The sequence below is a fragment of the Grus americana genome, chromosome Z, assembly GCF_028858705.1.
Source record: "Grus americana isolate bGruAme1 chromosome Z, bGruAme1.mat, whole genome shotgun sequence".
Lineage (NCBI taxonomy): Eukaryota > Metazoa > Chordata > Aves > Gruiformes > Gruidae > Grus > Grus americana.
The window spans coordinates 3,621,457-3,635,707 of NC_072891.1; the positions used below are offsets into that span (position 1 = coordinate 3,621,457).

The window sequence follows — 14,251 nt, forward strand, 5'->3', positions numbered from 1 at the left end:
AACCCAGCCGCTCACCTCCCATGACAGCTATCACGCAATGCAACCGGTGACGGAGGGACAGCAACAGTTTGGTTGTGAACACCAGTTTCTCCCAAGCTTCTCCCAAGTTCCTGGTGAACGCAAGCCAAGCAACATGGCTCCTCCAGGATTTCATGAATTCAGAAGCATTTTTCAGATTTAATTACGAACCCCGTTAACGGTTCCCCATCGCAGGTGGCTGGGGAAGCTGGTGGCAGCTGTGTGTCTCCCTGTAGCTTCTGCTTCAGTGCAGAGCAGTCTCCCATGGTGGTGAAGCCTTCCTGGGGTGGTGCAGGCTATACAAACCAGTCTCAGCAAGCCAGGCCAGCTCCAGAGGGAGGGGGAAGGTTGGTTGGGGTTTTTTTGCACGAAGGCCAATTAAAATCACTGGTGAGAAACGAGAAGCTTGTGGGCACCCACGTGCATCCTCAGGTCACCCAGGCATGACGTGACACCAAGGGATGAGGCACACCACACAGCCGCCCACCTCCGCTCCCCATCCCAGGGACGTCTCAACCACGGACACGTCATCGCACCCCTTTCCACCCTACCACCTGAGAGATGCAGATGACTTCCACCAACAACCATGCTGGGGAAGAAGGTGAAGCTGAGCTAGCATTGGTGGCCACAGAGGAGACGCCCTTGATAAAGTGCTGCACGTTACGAAATACTCCCGCGGCAGGCTCCTGGCTGACAGGCATGGCAGGATTTGGTCCTGCAGAGATAGCAGAGACAGAAGTTTAGTTGTGTCACTGCAGCTTCTCCAGCCACCTAAGAAACCAGGTTTTTCCTCTCCTGTACCACAACTCCTACATGCCTGGAGGACTGGAGAGGCCAAGGGTTGTCTCTGAAAGACAGGAGATAGGAGTAATGTCTTTCCCGAAGTAAGTAAGTACGAGACTAACCCTAGTCAGCCTGTGGTCCCCAACGCCTCAGAGTTCCTTGGACTGCCTCAAAGGAGCCTCCAAAAGCTAACCGGAAACAGCAAAACTCAAATCCATTATAGAGACACCATCCCCACTCCTGGCCACCGTTGGGGTACCTCTACATTGCAGAAGACAGACAATGACGATGCAGAGTCCAGCAAGCCAAGACCGACCATGGCAGAGCCCAATGCCGACGTGGAAGAACAAAACCTCTCTTTTCAGCAGGGAAGTTGATGGTTAAATGCACAAAACCTTTGAGAACATCCAATGTCATCCCCATTTCAGTCTGAACTGAGCAGGAAACATATTCCTCTTAGGATCACCAGCAAGGCATCTATGTTGTAAATGACTATATATATATGTGTGTATATATACGCACAAACATATATATAAATAAATAGAAATAACATAGCCAGTCTCTCAAACAAACAGAAAATGATTGGTTAGCTACACTAGCCCTTTATTTCAGATGACTCAGTAATGCGCTAATTATACTCAGGTAGCAGAACTGCACCTTCTCCGAGGAGTTTCACAAGAACATCCCAAAGCATTTATGGAGATTACTCGTCCAGAAGCCTCAACGCTTCCAGATATTCAAGACAGGAACAGCTGTCCTCTCTCCAACCTGATGAAGACCACGAGCTACCCCAAACAGAGCAGAAGACTGTTAACTCCAGAACTTAACAATGGCATGTGTAACGTCAATGTCTTAATACTTCTGCCAAACTGAAGAACAATGAAATCATTAGCAATATTTAATTGCTCCATATTTTAGCAGAAATAGTCAAGCAATGTTCTAAATGTGCCCAAACAGCTCCTGAAATGGCTCATCTGCTGCCCCCAGCTTCCACAGAAACCATACGGTCTTGCTGTACTTTTAGATAAAGCTCCTCACAAATACACAGGACCCCAAAGACTCCCCTGAGCAGCAAGAACGTGAAATTAAATAAGGTTCTGAAGGGTTTTCTTGCCACTCTGCAGAGACTTGTGGGAAGAAACTCAGCTGGCGATAAATGCCGCAATTTCACACCACTCCTGCTGGGAAAAGACCAAGCAGTGGCAAGGATGGCTGTGAGGAGAAACAGGAGAGAGGCACACCAAATGAGAAGGAAGGGGAGAGTCAGCATAGCAAAATTTGTCCTCACTAGGAGACCATGGTAGAGTGAACTCAACAGAGCACTTCACCCTGAAGTGAGGATGCTCAAAGAGCAGAAAAAAGAGTATTTTTCTCTTCCAGGATCAAGTGTGAAGGAGGGACATCTGGAGATGAAGCTCAGCATCTCATCATCTTCCCTTCCACAGTTTGGATCAAGGGCTAACAACTATGAAGGATGCTTTCGTGCTTTGCACATTATTTCTCACGGCGCTCAGGAACCCTCTATAGACCATTCCCACCCCATCTGCACGCGAGGCTGACTCAGCTACGGGAACAAAAGCGTCAAAGCCAGCCAAGCCCATCAGGTAGCTCACTCCTCTCCCAAATCCCCCTGCAAAGGCAGAACTGGTGTTCAGTTTATCTCCACAAATGGTTTCTCCGTTCTCCCGTTGGCCGGGGACCTCCTGGGCGCTGGGCTTTACCCTCCAGCTCACTTGAGACAAGTCACTTCCCCACATCACCGTCACCTTCACCATCCAACCGCTGCTCCTCTGCTTGCCTTTAAAAGCAACCTGAGATCTTATAAATTTTATAAAAAAATGCTTCCTAAGAGCTGGTCAAATCCCACAACACTTTACCCACGACACCTTATGTTCGCAGAGCCCTCTGGTGCAGTACCCGCTTTGCAAGGAGGGCTCGGGCAGAGCTCAGAGGGAGAGAGTTTTAAATACAAGCACAGCCTGAGCTTCCCAAAACAGACACCGCTCGTCTCTCTGCCAAAGATAACACACTTAACGCAGTGAAACCACAGCCTACAAGTTTTACTCAAGGCTAGAGGGAATAAAATCCAGTGCAAGGTTTTGCTCTTGGACCTCAGGATCAGCAAGAGCAGAGCAAAGCCTTTACGTTCCTTACAGGGAAAAAATAATGTGGATCCACACAATAAAATGGTTTTTTACCACTCACTGGAGACAAAGTGTGAATATTTGCTTGTCAGGGTCACAGAAGGCGTAAGCAAGGTGGGATGCCTCCCTCTCCATCCCACATGGCACCTTCCTGCCAGCATCTGGATACTCAGGAGATGATCCACCATCAAAAAGCCCTTTGGAGAGGAGGGACTATTAAGTCACCTGGTCTTATTTTGGTATCTTTTGGTTGAGAGAAACAACCTGGAAGCTTAGTGTATCTTCTGCTTCCTCCCATTTCTTCCATTTCTGTTACCAAGGCCATGACTCCAAGCTTCATCCTATACCTGCCTGAGCAGTGGAAGAAGAGTAGCATGGATTACTGGAGTGGGAGTCAAGGTGGCACAGACGGACACGTGGAAACGGCCTATTTAAGAAGAGCCATCAGGTCTCCAGAGAAGCCTGGGGCACTCCAGCCCTCTTCATGCTGGGAAACAGCACCTGCCCCTTTCCAACCTAATGGGATTGCTATCTCATCCCGTGTGGGGTCTTACTGGTGAGGGTCTCACCCCTTCCAGAGGAGCCTGACACAGGCAACAGCCCCGGGAGATGAATGTTACTCTCATTTTATGGAAAAACAATCCAAGGATGGAGTTTTGAGGCACCGGGATGCCAGGGACACCCAGCAACTGTGCCCCAGACGTACAGCATTGCTGGGGACAGCTGCGGCAAAAAATGTCCCACGACTGCCGGCTGCTCCCCTGCCACTAACATCTGTTGTCCTCTACTGTCACCCACGGTCCCCGAGACCACGTGCAGCCAGAGTGACTCTGCAGGAAAACGATAATCATAAAATAACAACAAAATTTAGTCCCTGGGGAGTCCTCGCTTTGGTATACCCAAACCCAACCCCGCGTCAAGGATGGGGAAAGCGCGTCCCGGGAGGTGGGAGACGCTTCCAGCTCTGGGCCACACGGCAGCAGACATCCCACCCGGGGATGTCCCCCCGGAAAGACGCTCAGGGTTGCAGCCGGTGGTATCTTTATGCCTGCACATGCTGCCACCGCTCTCATCCTCCCGCCGTGCACCAACCACCACCAGCTTTGCTGCAAAGGGGATAACGATGAACGAGGCTAATTGGGAGAGGAACGGGCTGAGCCCTTGCATCCGACAGGTTTTGCTCTCCTTTTTCTGCATGGGGGGCTCGCTGGAGGAGACGGAGGGAGAGGCCAGCCCTGCCCTTCGTCAGATACCCGCTAACGAAGCGGTCCGGGAAGCTTCCAGAGGCCGAGAGCCATACCTGAATCCGGCACCAGACCTCCGTCGCCCCCCGTTACCGCCCTTCCCGCCGGGAGAGGAGAGGGAAATATTGGGGCGGGGGGGGGGGGGGGGGTGCTCCACGTCCACGCACACATTTCCAGTGAGGGGAAGGAAAAATCACACGGGACGAGGCCGCTCACGCAGCGCTGTTACCAAAACCAGCCGGGAGGCCAAATCCCGGCCCCGGCTTCATCCGCACAATTAAACCCCAACCCCACAGCGGCCCACCCAGCCAGCCACGGCTCTTTGCAGCCCACAGCTCACCCACGCGTGGGGTTTTTTTATTATTTCCGAGAGAGACAAAAGGCGGGACGTGCCCCCCCCCACACACCCCCTCCGCCGCCGCACCGGCTGCTGTGTCATCCCCCCGCCCCGGCCTTACCGTGCTGCGCTGCCGGGCGGTGTCAGACCCCCACCGGGAGGCTCATGGGCGCCGCGCTGAGGTGGCGGGGATCGCGGGGGGTGGGGGTGGGGGGGAGAGACACACGCACAAGGGGCACCGCCCGCCCGGGAGGAGACACCCGGCTCCGGCTCCGGCGGAGGGACGGGCCGGGGCGGCCGGAGAGTGACGCGCCCGCCCCGCCCGGCCCGGCCCGGCCCCCGCCGCTGCCTCCTCCGCCGCCGGCCCTGCCGGGAGATGTAGTCCGCACCCCGCCGCTCGGCCTGGCCGCCCAGCGCGGCTCCCCGCAACAACCCGAGGGCTCTGCGACAGCCTTACCCCACACACACTGCCCCCCAGCTCCTCCTCGTCCTCCCCGGAGCACCGAGCGGTTCAAGCGCCCGGGTTTCGGAGCAGTTCTGTGTTGCTATTCCTCCCCACCCCCGCCCCGGCCCGGGGTGAAGACCGTAATTCTCATCTTCCCACCACCACCGCCGGACCGTCTCCCCGGCCAGCCAGGCTGCATCCTGCGGGGTTCAGCCCGGGAACCGCATCCTCTCCCATCCCTCCTCCTCCACGGTCAGTGGCATCCATGCAGGCTTTATGGACGTGGGGTTTAAGCTGAGCTTAAAAGAAGGAATCTGCAAGTGTTTCCATATAAATCCGGAGTTTCCATATAAACACTCAAAACTCTGAGTCCAGAAATGTTAGAACTATAATTTAAACACCTTTTATACACTCTTCTAGCCAGCTGGATCCATTTAGCTCCTTCAGACCTGCTCAAAGAACCTTGGAAATGCTCCCGTAAGCGATTTAAACTACCCTCTCCTTACGCCATCGAGCTCTCAGCAACACCAACCCGCCTGATCACTCCTCTTTTCTTGTTGTGTGGGTTATATTCAAGAGGTAACTTTCTTTCTAGCCAGGGATTCTTTGTTGCTCTCCATCTAGTTCTGGAGTAACATTCACCCCAATAAATGGCTCGTGTTAACGAACATCAGCGGAAGAACCGCAGCCATAAATTAACCAGAAGAGCTGGCCTCTGAAGAAACCTTAATTCTACTTTGACAGCGATATCGGATTCAAAAGATCTCTCTCCCTGCTGTGCTTTATTTTTGGCCGTATCGTTTGCTGGGCAGGTTGCCATGACAACCTTGTATTCACTGGAGGGTGGCTGTAATTGGGAGAGCACATTGTCAATTTAGCTCCAGATATTTTTTTTTTTTAATTTATTTCATGGTACTTTAAGCAAGGGAAACTGCCTGGATTTTTGTATTTGTATCTATGATCATACTACGGTTTAATTATTAATTTGAGCGTCAATCGCATCACTCCAGTGAAGGCGGAGCTGCCATGCAGAGCTCACCGGGGCAGACAATAGCTCTGCCCGCATCCCGTTTCCCAGGCTCATCTCCTCCTCCAGCCCCCTGCATCCCCTCCAGCCCCCGAGGCCCTAAGCCAAGGGTCCCCAGGACCAGGATTTCCCAGGGATGCTCCTGGTGTATGAGTGAAGGGTTGAGGAAAAAAAAGGTATGATACGCTCTTGCATTAATGAGCATTTTTTTTGAGATGCCAGTATGATTAGGATTGCCAACTTTAACCTGATAACAGTTCACCTCAGCTACTTATGAATAGCAAATCACACTTTTTGGAGAATGACGGCCTGTAGGAGTGATATTAATAGTGAGAACATGCTGGCCCTGCCCCAGGTGGGCACATCGGGTACTGGCCCCGCATGGTGGGACCTCTCCGAGCATCCGGCTCCTGCCCCAACCGGCTCAAGGCATCCCTGACCTGGTGACATCGCAAAATGCCTCCGGGCATCCTGGGTGCTCGCCCACAGCCTTGCTGGAAGCAGGAGGGTGGCTGGGGACCGAGTGCTCTGGTTCAGGAGCCTAGATGGGTGCTGCATCAGGGCCCACAACTTCCAGCCTTTCTAGTGGAGGGTGTCCCTGCCCACAGCAGGGGGTTGGAACTGGATGATCTTTAAGGTCCCTTCCAACCCAACCCATTCTATGATTCTATGATTCTATTTTGGGGGACAAAATGACCCATCCCACAGAACATGGTGTCTGCGGGAGTGTGGAAGGGAGCAGGATTCATTCCCCTAGTAGGTGGGGGGGAATTTGGACAGCAGGGTGACTAAAGGGAAACCCAGGGAATATGGGATGGGTGCCAGGCAGCATCAGCCTGGGACTCGGGAAAAGGTGCCGTCTCTGCCATCTCACCCCAGCACCCCCACACTCACGTGGGTTTGAAGCTCCATGGCCACACTGGTCATGACGTTCACTATTAACCTGTCCCAGCAGGAAGAAACTGCAGCTTTATGGTAGACGGGGACTTTTCTCCAGGAGCTGGCGCAGCTCCAGGTCCAAAGAGCAAAGAGGAGTTGCTGGTCCTGTCCCCATCCGGGTGCAGCTCTGCTCCCCTCCAGCCTGGTGCCTCAGCCCCTCCAATGTGCATGCTCAGCGGCTCAGCCTCCTCCTCTTGTCCCTGCTTCTGGCTTCATCCTATCGTAGCTTAGAAAGGAGGGAAATTGGGAAAGGAGAGAGTTTCTGCTTAAAAAAAAAAAAAAAAGAAAAAAGAGAGGAGTTGTGAAAAGTCAGGGATGGAGGAGAGAATGGAAATATCCTTCTTTCAAGGAAAAGATGCTGTGGCTGCTGTTCTGGGTACCATACACCATGTAATAACACGAGATGACTCAGTGCTTGGGAAATTAAATTGGCTCTTTATTAAAAGTGTATATTTAGGGAGGTAGTGAGGTGCCAGGGGAGTTCCTCCATCGCCTTAGCAGAGGGAATTGAGGCAGGCTGCCTGGCTCCTTATGCTGCCAAGTACAGAGTCCACAAGATGCTGGGAACCAGGCGGGCAGGCCTGTATCCTGCCTCAGCATCCTCCCAGGGCTGCTCCCGGGAAAGTGCTGAACACCTCTGGAAAGATGTTAAGAGCTTCCCTCGGCTTTCTCCCAATTCAGTGGGAACTGGTGGATCTCTGCCAGTGGGAAATGTTCCAGCCTCAAGATTTTTGTCCCAGGAAAATAGCAAGAGACAGAAAGAGCAGCTGGGGACACAAAGATATTTAAGAACACAAACTGCAACCAAAAAGATGCTGAGTCAAACTCTGCCCTCGCCCTGGCAATACCCTTTAAAATGGCTTAGCAATGATGGCAACCTGCTGCTTTGAAGGGGAAATATAGAATATTTACTAAGTACCTTGCTTGTAGCTGTGGTGTGCTGGTAGCTTGGTGCTCCCTCGCTAGCTTGGAGCAAATCTTGGCTTCACAGAGTGTAGCTGAAGGCAAAATTCAATGTACTGTGTTCTGCCTAAATTATACATCCCCTGTGTGGAAAGCTCAGTTATACATACAGATAGGTACTGAAAAAATAAAGAAGAAAGGTAATTCCTTTCTTCTTCAGCAAGTACTTCTGACATAGGTGGGATGATGGGAATGTTTCCCAGGATGGAGACACAGAGATGCCTCAGCAGGTTTCTAAGAAGTGGTCGGCAAAATACCACCGTGGCCACCAAGTGCTTAGATGCTCCATCAGAGACTCCTGCAGGAAAAGAAACCCTTAAAAATGCTGGGTCAACAATCTTCCTGCCAGAGTCAGAGAGATCATTATTCTGACCCGACTGCAGTTGAGTTGAAAGCAAATAGACCTCCTTTAAAAACCCAAATAATAGACCTAGTGTAGAAGCAAGGAGTGGAGACAGACAAGGTCTTTATTCCCATCCCGACAGAGCCTGAGCGACGGCTCTGCCCTCTTTCCTGAGCGTGGAGACGTCTGTTCGTGCCTGGGGGGATGGCGGTGTTCGACATGGGGCTCCAGCGGTTCCTCCTCCACCCAAATCTTACGGGGTGAGAGAGCCTGGCTGCAAAGCCACAGAGAAACTGGGGTGGTGGGACATGAATGTGGCCAGCCAGGATGTTTGTGGCAAAAGAGACAGCACAAAGCTGTCAAGACTCTCTCCTATATATATGTATACATATATATATATATATATATAAACATTTCAGAGCAGGGTACCCATGGGTGAAGCAATGCTTTGCTATGGCAAGAGGAAGAGCTGGTTTTGAAATGCCGAGTGTGGGGACAGGCTCCTCCCCGCACTTCTCAGGCATTTTCAGTAGGGCATTTGAATCCCTCACAGCGATCAGTGCCAAGGCTGTTTTCAAGCCATTCACCGGTGTTCGGCAGAGGTCTGGAACAGGATGGGTCCAGGCTCCTGGAGAGCTGGACTTATGAAGATTGCTTTGCTGCACATGGGTTGAAATCCAGCTCTGATGCAGCTTTCCATACTGCAGATGAGAAGATGCAAGTCAGAACATTCGGATTTTCTCCTTGACCTTCTGAGTCGCTTAAAATAATACCCCTAATTTCCTGTATTTCACATAACTCAGCTGCATAATGGGCTACCTGGACATAATTCATAACTTTCCTCCCCTGGTTTAATTCCAGCTACATCTTTGGATTAAAGAGACCTTAGAAATGCAGAGTATGATTACCCAGGTAAGAAGAAATTACCAATTTAAAGGATTGCCACTGTTCTAGCCCTGAGGAAACACATGGCCATTTGCAAAGGTCAAGCTGCTGAGGAGGCCGAGCCAAGAGCTGGCAGAGGCATCTCAGGGAGCTGGGATGGGTGAGGAAGGATGTCCTTCCACACCAGGCAAGGCAGATTTTCTCAGATGCCTCCTCAGGGTGACAGAAACCATCTCTGACAGGGACATCAATAACTCTGGGTTTGCTGGGAAATGGAGTAAAATGAACCATTGACAAGTGTGTTTTGCAGGGGCACAGTCGGCCAGGAAATATTCCAGTAAGCCAGAAATATCTCTCTCTTCCCCTGTTTGCAAATGGGTTTTTTTTCCATAATCCCTTATTGTGGATATTAATAGCATCAGAGGATTGAGATGCTGCTTAGAGGTGTGCAGTGGGAGGGAATGGCTTCTCAGTGGGGTGGGAGAAGGAAGCAGGGGAATCTCACTGGCGTTAGGACGAGGGGTGTGGAATATCCAGGGCGCTGGGGGGAGGATGGCAGCAAGGCACTCTTCCAATTTGGCTCCCCTGGGAGACCTTACTGCAGCCTTTCAATACTTTTAAAGGGCTTATGAGAAAGATGAGGACAGACTTTTTAGCAAGGCCTGTAGCGATAGGACGAGGGGTAATGGGTTTAAACTAAAAGAGGGGAGATTCAGACTAGATGTCAGGAGGCATTTTTTATGCCAGGTGCGGTGAAACACTGGCACAGGCTGCCCAGAGAGGTGGTAGATGCCCCATCCCTGGAAACATTCAAGGTCAGGTTGGACGGGGCTCTGAGCAACCCGATCTGGTTGCAGATGTTCCTGCTCATGGCAGAGGGGTTGGACTAGATGGCCTTCAAGGGTCCCCTCCCACCCAAACCATTCCATGATTCTATGACTTGGCCATTTCACCACTCCGCATTATATTCCGTACAGACAATTTTATTGACACCATTGACTTTTAAGCAAACTAGATCCCCAAAAGACTACCTGGAATGAAGTAGTAGCAAGAGGAAGACTAAAGGATGGTTTTGGAGGAAAGCAATGCCATAGGCAAGATGGAGATCTAGCACGCTGCTCCTGGGAACACTTTTCATTAGAAACAAGGCTGAAGAGAGGCAGCTGGGTACCACACCAAGCTGTGATGGCTGTAAGAAACGAGCTGGGTCTACCAGAGCCAGGGCAGGTACTGCTGTGGGGCTGGTAGCCTAACCCTTGGAGAGGGGTGGAAGGCAGCATGACTCAGTGAGCTTGGATGACCTGGACTCTGCCACTGGTGATGATAGATGAAAGCCTTCAGTTGTCAGATTCAGTTTTCCTCCCCTGAAATGGGTACAGCTCTACTTACCCTGTTGGTAAAGTACATGGTGAGTCAGCATTCACCAGGTGTAAATCACCACCAGTGTTAGTAGAGCTGCCACCAGCCCCAGGTCAGCAAGGGCTGAGAAGGGCTCTTGGAACATCTTTCTCTGGTCCTCAGGACAAAGTCCTAGGAGAAAATCTTCCTCTTTGGGAAAATGAGAAGTGTCTCAGAGTGTTACAGTCTTGTGCCTCATCTCCTTCAGGGTGGTGGCAGCTTCCTTGCCTGACCCTGTGTTACTCCAGGATCTGGTGGGGAAGAGCATGGAGCCCACCAAGGAGGCTTTCACCTCACACCTACTCACACCAGCAACCCAGCTTCTTGCTTCTCCTGCTCCTGGGAGCCCACATCCTCTGCAGTCACCTTCCTGCACCCTCTGTTACCTCCCATACATCTTCTAATGGTGCCCTTCCTGGCCCTGACTCACCTGCTGGTATGGAGATCCTCCCTTTCCCCCAAAATCCTCCCTCCTCTCCGCCTACCAGCAGAGCCACAATAAACAGGAAGGAGAGTTGGCAGCAAACATCACTCCAACACCCATCAAGCACGGGTGAGCTTGGGAAATATGTATATTTTTGTCAGATAAGTATAGTTTATATATTATGTGCCACAGAGAAACCACCATGGTTGCTCAGACTCCGTTCCTTTGAGGGGAAGGACTTACACACCTTCCTCCACCAAGGAGGCGTGACGGCTCACAGCACCTGAGTTCTTCATCCTCTTTTCCACATTGGGCATCTCCACACTATGAAATGATAGTCCTTAACCACATAATAAAATCCGACTCTGGACAAGGCAGCTTGTGGTTTCCATACGCCAGCAGGTCAGGCTGAGCAACAACAAGAGCTCAGGATTTATCCTTGGTCTGCTAATAAAATAAACAAGCTTATCTTCATGTGGGCTTTGCTTCTTATCACATCAATTCAGTAAAAAATAAGCTTGGCTGCAGTCCTCCCCTCCCTTCTCCAGCAGCTGCCAAGGGCTGGTAACCCAGTTTAGACCCCTTTGCTTTCCCAGTAAGGTGACTGGGGAGGAAAAGGAAACATTTTTATTCCCTGCTCACTGCAAATGTTGTTTGAAGAAAAGGGTTTGACATGCTCCTGCTTTTGATAGGGGAAAAAAAAGAGATAACAGTATCAAACCACAAGCACGCTGGGCGCATGGCAGGTATTTTATCACGCTGTGGCCTTCAGGAATCAGAGCAGGGCAGATTTATGTTAACCATGCTGGGACAGAAATATATACATGTTACAGATGTCCTCATATATACACACAGGATAGCACGTACACATGAGGTGGAAATTTGCAGCTGCCACATAACCAACAGTGTGAAGGTACCTGGTGACTTGCTCAGCAGAAGTTAGTTATCCCTTCTAGGATAGGTACTGCTTAAAGAATTGACTGATTGACAGCAAAAGTTCTATTTATTTGTCCCAAAACCCACAGTGCACTAAGTCTGAAATAACAGAAATAACAAAAGATCTTTTCACTTGGCTCTGACCAACACTTTTCTCCCTGGTGAGCTGGAGTGTGTCCCTGCAGCTCAAGGCACTGCAGGACCGGAGGGGCTGGGGGAGCCTCCAGCTTCCCCATCACCCCCTGGTGCTGCTGCCCACCCACCCCTTCCTCCGGTGGCTTAGCATCACCCTGCCATCAGGCCGCCTGGCACTAATTAATTTGTTTTCCAAGCAGAGCAACACTTCCCAGCAAACAGTCTCCTTCCCCCTGTAGCATCCTTCACTGCTCTCATCAGAGGTATCTTACCTGTCACCTCTCCTCTTTCCTAGCCCTTCCCCCAAAAGCCTCATTTGCCCCCCCCCCCCACAACTAACACCTAGAAGAGAAACTGAGGCATTTACAATAGCCATTAAAAAGCAGTACCTGGGGCTCCCTGCATCTGCAGGGTGGTGGGTAGCTCTTCCCCCAGAGCCTCAGCAGTTCATAAACATACCATGCTGCACACTGGATCTGTGCTTTAGCTAAATCGATTGTTTTACCCAAATCTCCTCAAACCATCCCATTGTGCTGACTGGTGGAGACAGGAGGAGCTCTGTGCCTGGAGGATGGCTTCCAGGATGCTGGGCTGGGACTTCCCAAGAACATAAGGGTCACCGGGAACCTTCATCTCCTGCTACCTCTTCATCTCTCTCCCCTCATCAGCCAAGGACAACGGATAAGCTCCAGATTCCTCATGCCAAGGCTTTCTCATCCTTGAAATTCATGCCCAAGGAGGATGCACACATCCCTTCTCCTCTCTCCTGCCTCTCCCTTCAGCACCAGCACCACCGAGTTGCCTATTTCCTAGGTTTTTGATACAAAAAGACAGCTGAAGGATCACTGCTATAAGAAAGCTGCAAATCAAATCCTGTCCACGGCTGTCCTTAGGATATCTGGACGCACACAGTTGCTATATACTTTACTGGGTTTCCCAGCTTAGACGAGAAGCCAGCTCCTACTTGCTGGGAAGGGACGTGTTTCTCCAGGACATCCCTCGTGGGGGGAAGTGCGTGCATGGGTTGGAGCACCGAACACCACACCCCAGGTTGCTACAGGCTCTCAAATTGCCCATGCTTTTTCCTAAAATGTCACCCAAATGATATAAACAAGCAGCAAGTTTTTCAGGGCTTTAGCTGTAAAATAAACTTGTTTTTCTAATATGTCACTATAGCACAATGGTTCTCCAACCCATCTGGGTTGGAGATGGTCCCACAGCACCCTGGCTTTCCTGTGTACCAGGACTCAACTGTTCTCCCCAAGGATGGGACACAAGGAGATGTTTTCCTATGTTTCCTCTTTACGTTGACTGAGGAAATTTGTTTCAGAAGTAAGAGTAAAATCTGAGAAGATGCTGAGTTCATCTCTCCTTAGCTTCGCTCTTATGAATAAATATTAGCAGGTCTTTGGAGCTAGACCAGGGATGAACAAGCACAGCCCTTCCAGTCAGCAGTTATTCCAGTGTCCCCTCTTCTTCTACCGCTGAAATAAAATGTTTAATTTAACTTAATTTCTAAATTATCCTAGTTAAAGAGGGATAGCAACACAATTAAGTGCACTCCACAGAGAGAAACTACTTTCTTGAAATGAAAGTAATCATGAAAGACCTGCTTTTGGACTCCAGATAATATAATTTCCAGCAGATAATGTTTAATTTCTGCATAATAAACCCATGTTCCTCACCTGGGCTTCATGCAGCTAGTTATAGCAATAGTAGATTCAAAGCTCGGTTAGCATCTTTCGGGTCCTGGAGATGAGAAAGACGTTATTGATTAGAAGTCCATGATGTTCGCAAGGCACTTCTAGACATTTGAAGAAACGCAACGTTGCAAAGCCAAGCACCTCAAAATCCTCAGCATCGTCTGGAAAACCATGAGATTTTGGGTTCTAAAATAGAATAGTTCCGTTGGAAGGGACCTACATCTAGCCCAAGTCTCCTGCCCAAGTTCTGTGCATTTATGGGGCACTTAGCAAACACACCAGGTAGAATCCTTTCTTAATGATATATTTCATCCATTTCTGGATTATAGCAAGTTGTTGGAAAAGGCATTGGATATTGCCAGAGTCATGCTACAAATCACAGGAGAACAAGGTGATGGGAAATTATTTTCTCCACTTTTAAAGAAAAACAAGCATGGCTACCTCTGCCAAGTGACGTATTCTCCTAGGAGGCATTTGACTTCAGAAGGGCTGAACTTTGCTACAAAACCATGAATAAATCTCCTTCT

At 50.3% G+C, this 14,251-nt stretch overlaps 1 protein-coding gene across 2 annotated transcripts in view; it reads right to left on the reverse strand.

Moving 5' to 3' along the window:
- CTIF (cap binding complex dependent translation initiation factor) overlaps positions 1-4,804 on the reverse strand; it is a 149,413-nt gene extending 144,609 nt beyond the window's left edge. The window contains exon 1 of one of the 2 annotated variants that reach the window (XM_054810078.1): positions 4,648-4,804. The gene's annotated coding sequence lies outside the window, so the exon portion shown is untranslated. Of the gene's footprint in view, positions 1-3,006; positions 3,080-4,647 lie in introns of those variants that run through there. The other variant, XM_054810079.1, reaches the window with a different exon arrangement.
- Between the last annotated feature and the right edge of the window lie 9,447 nt (positions 4,805-14,251).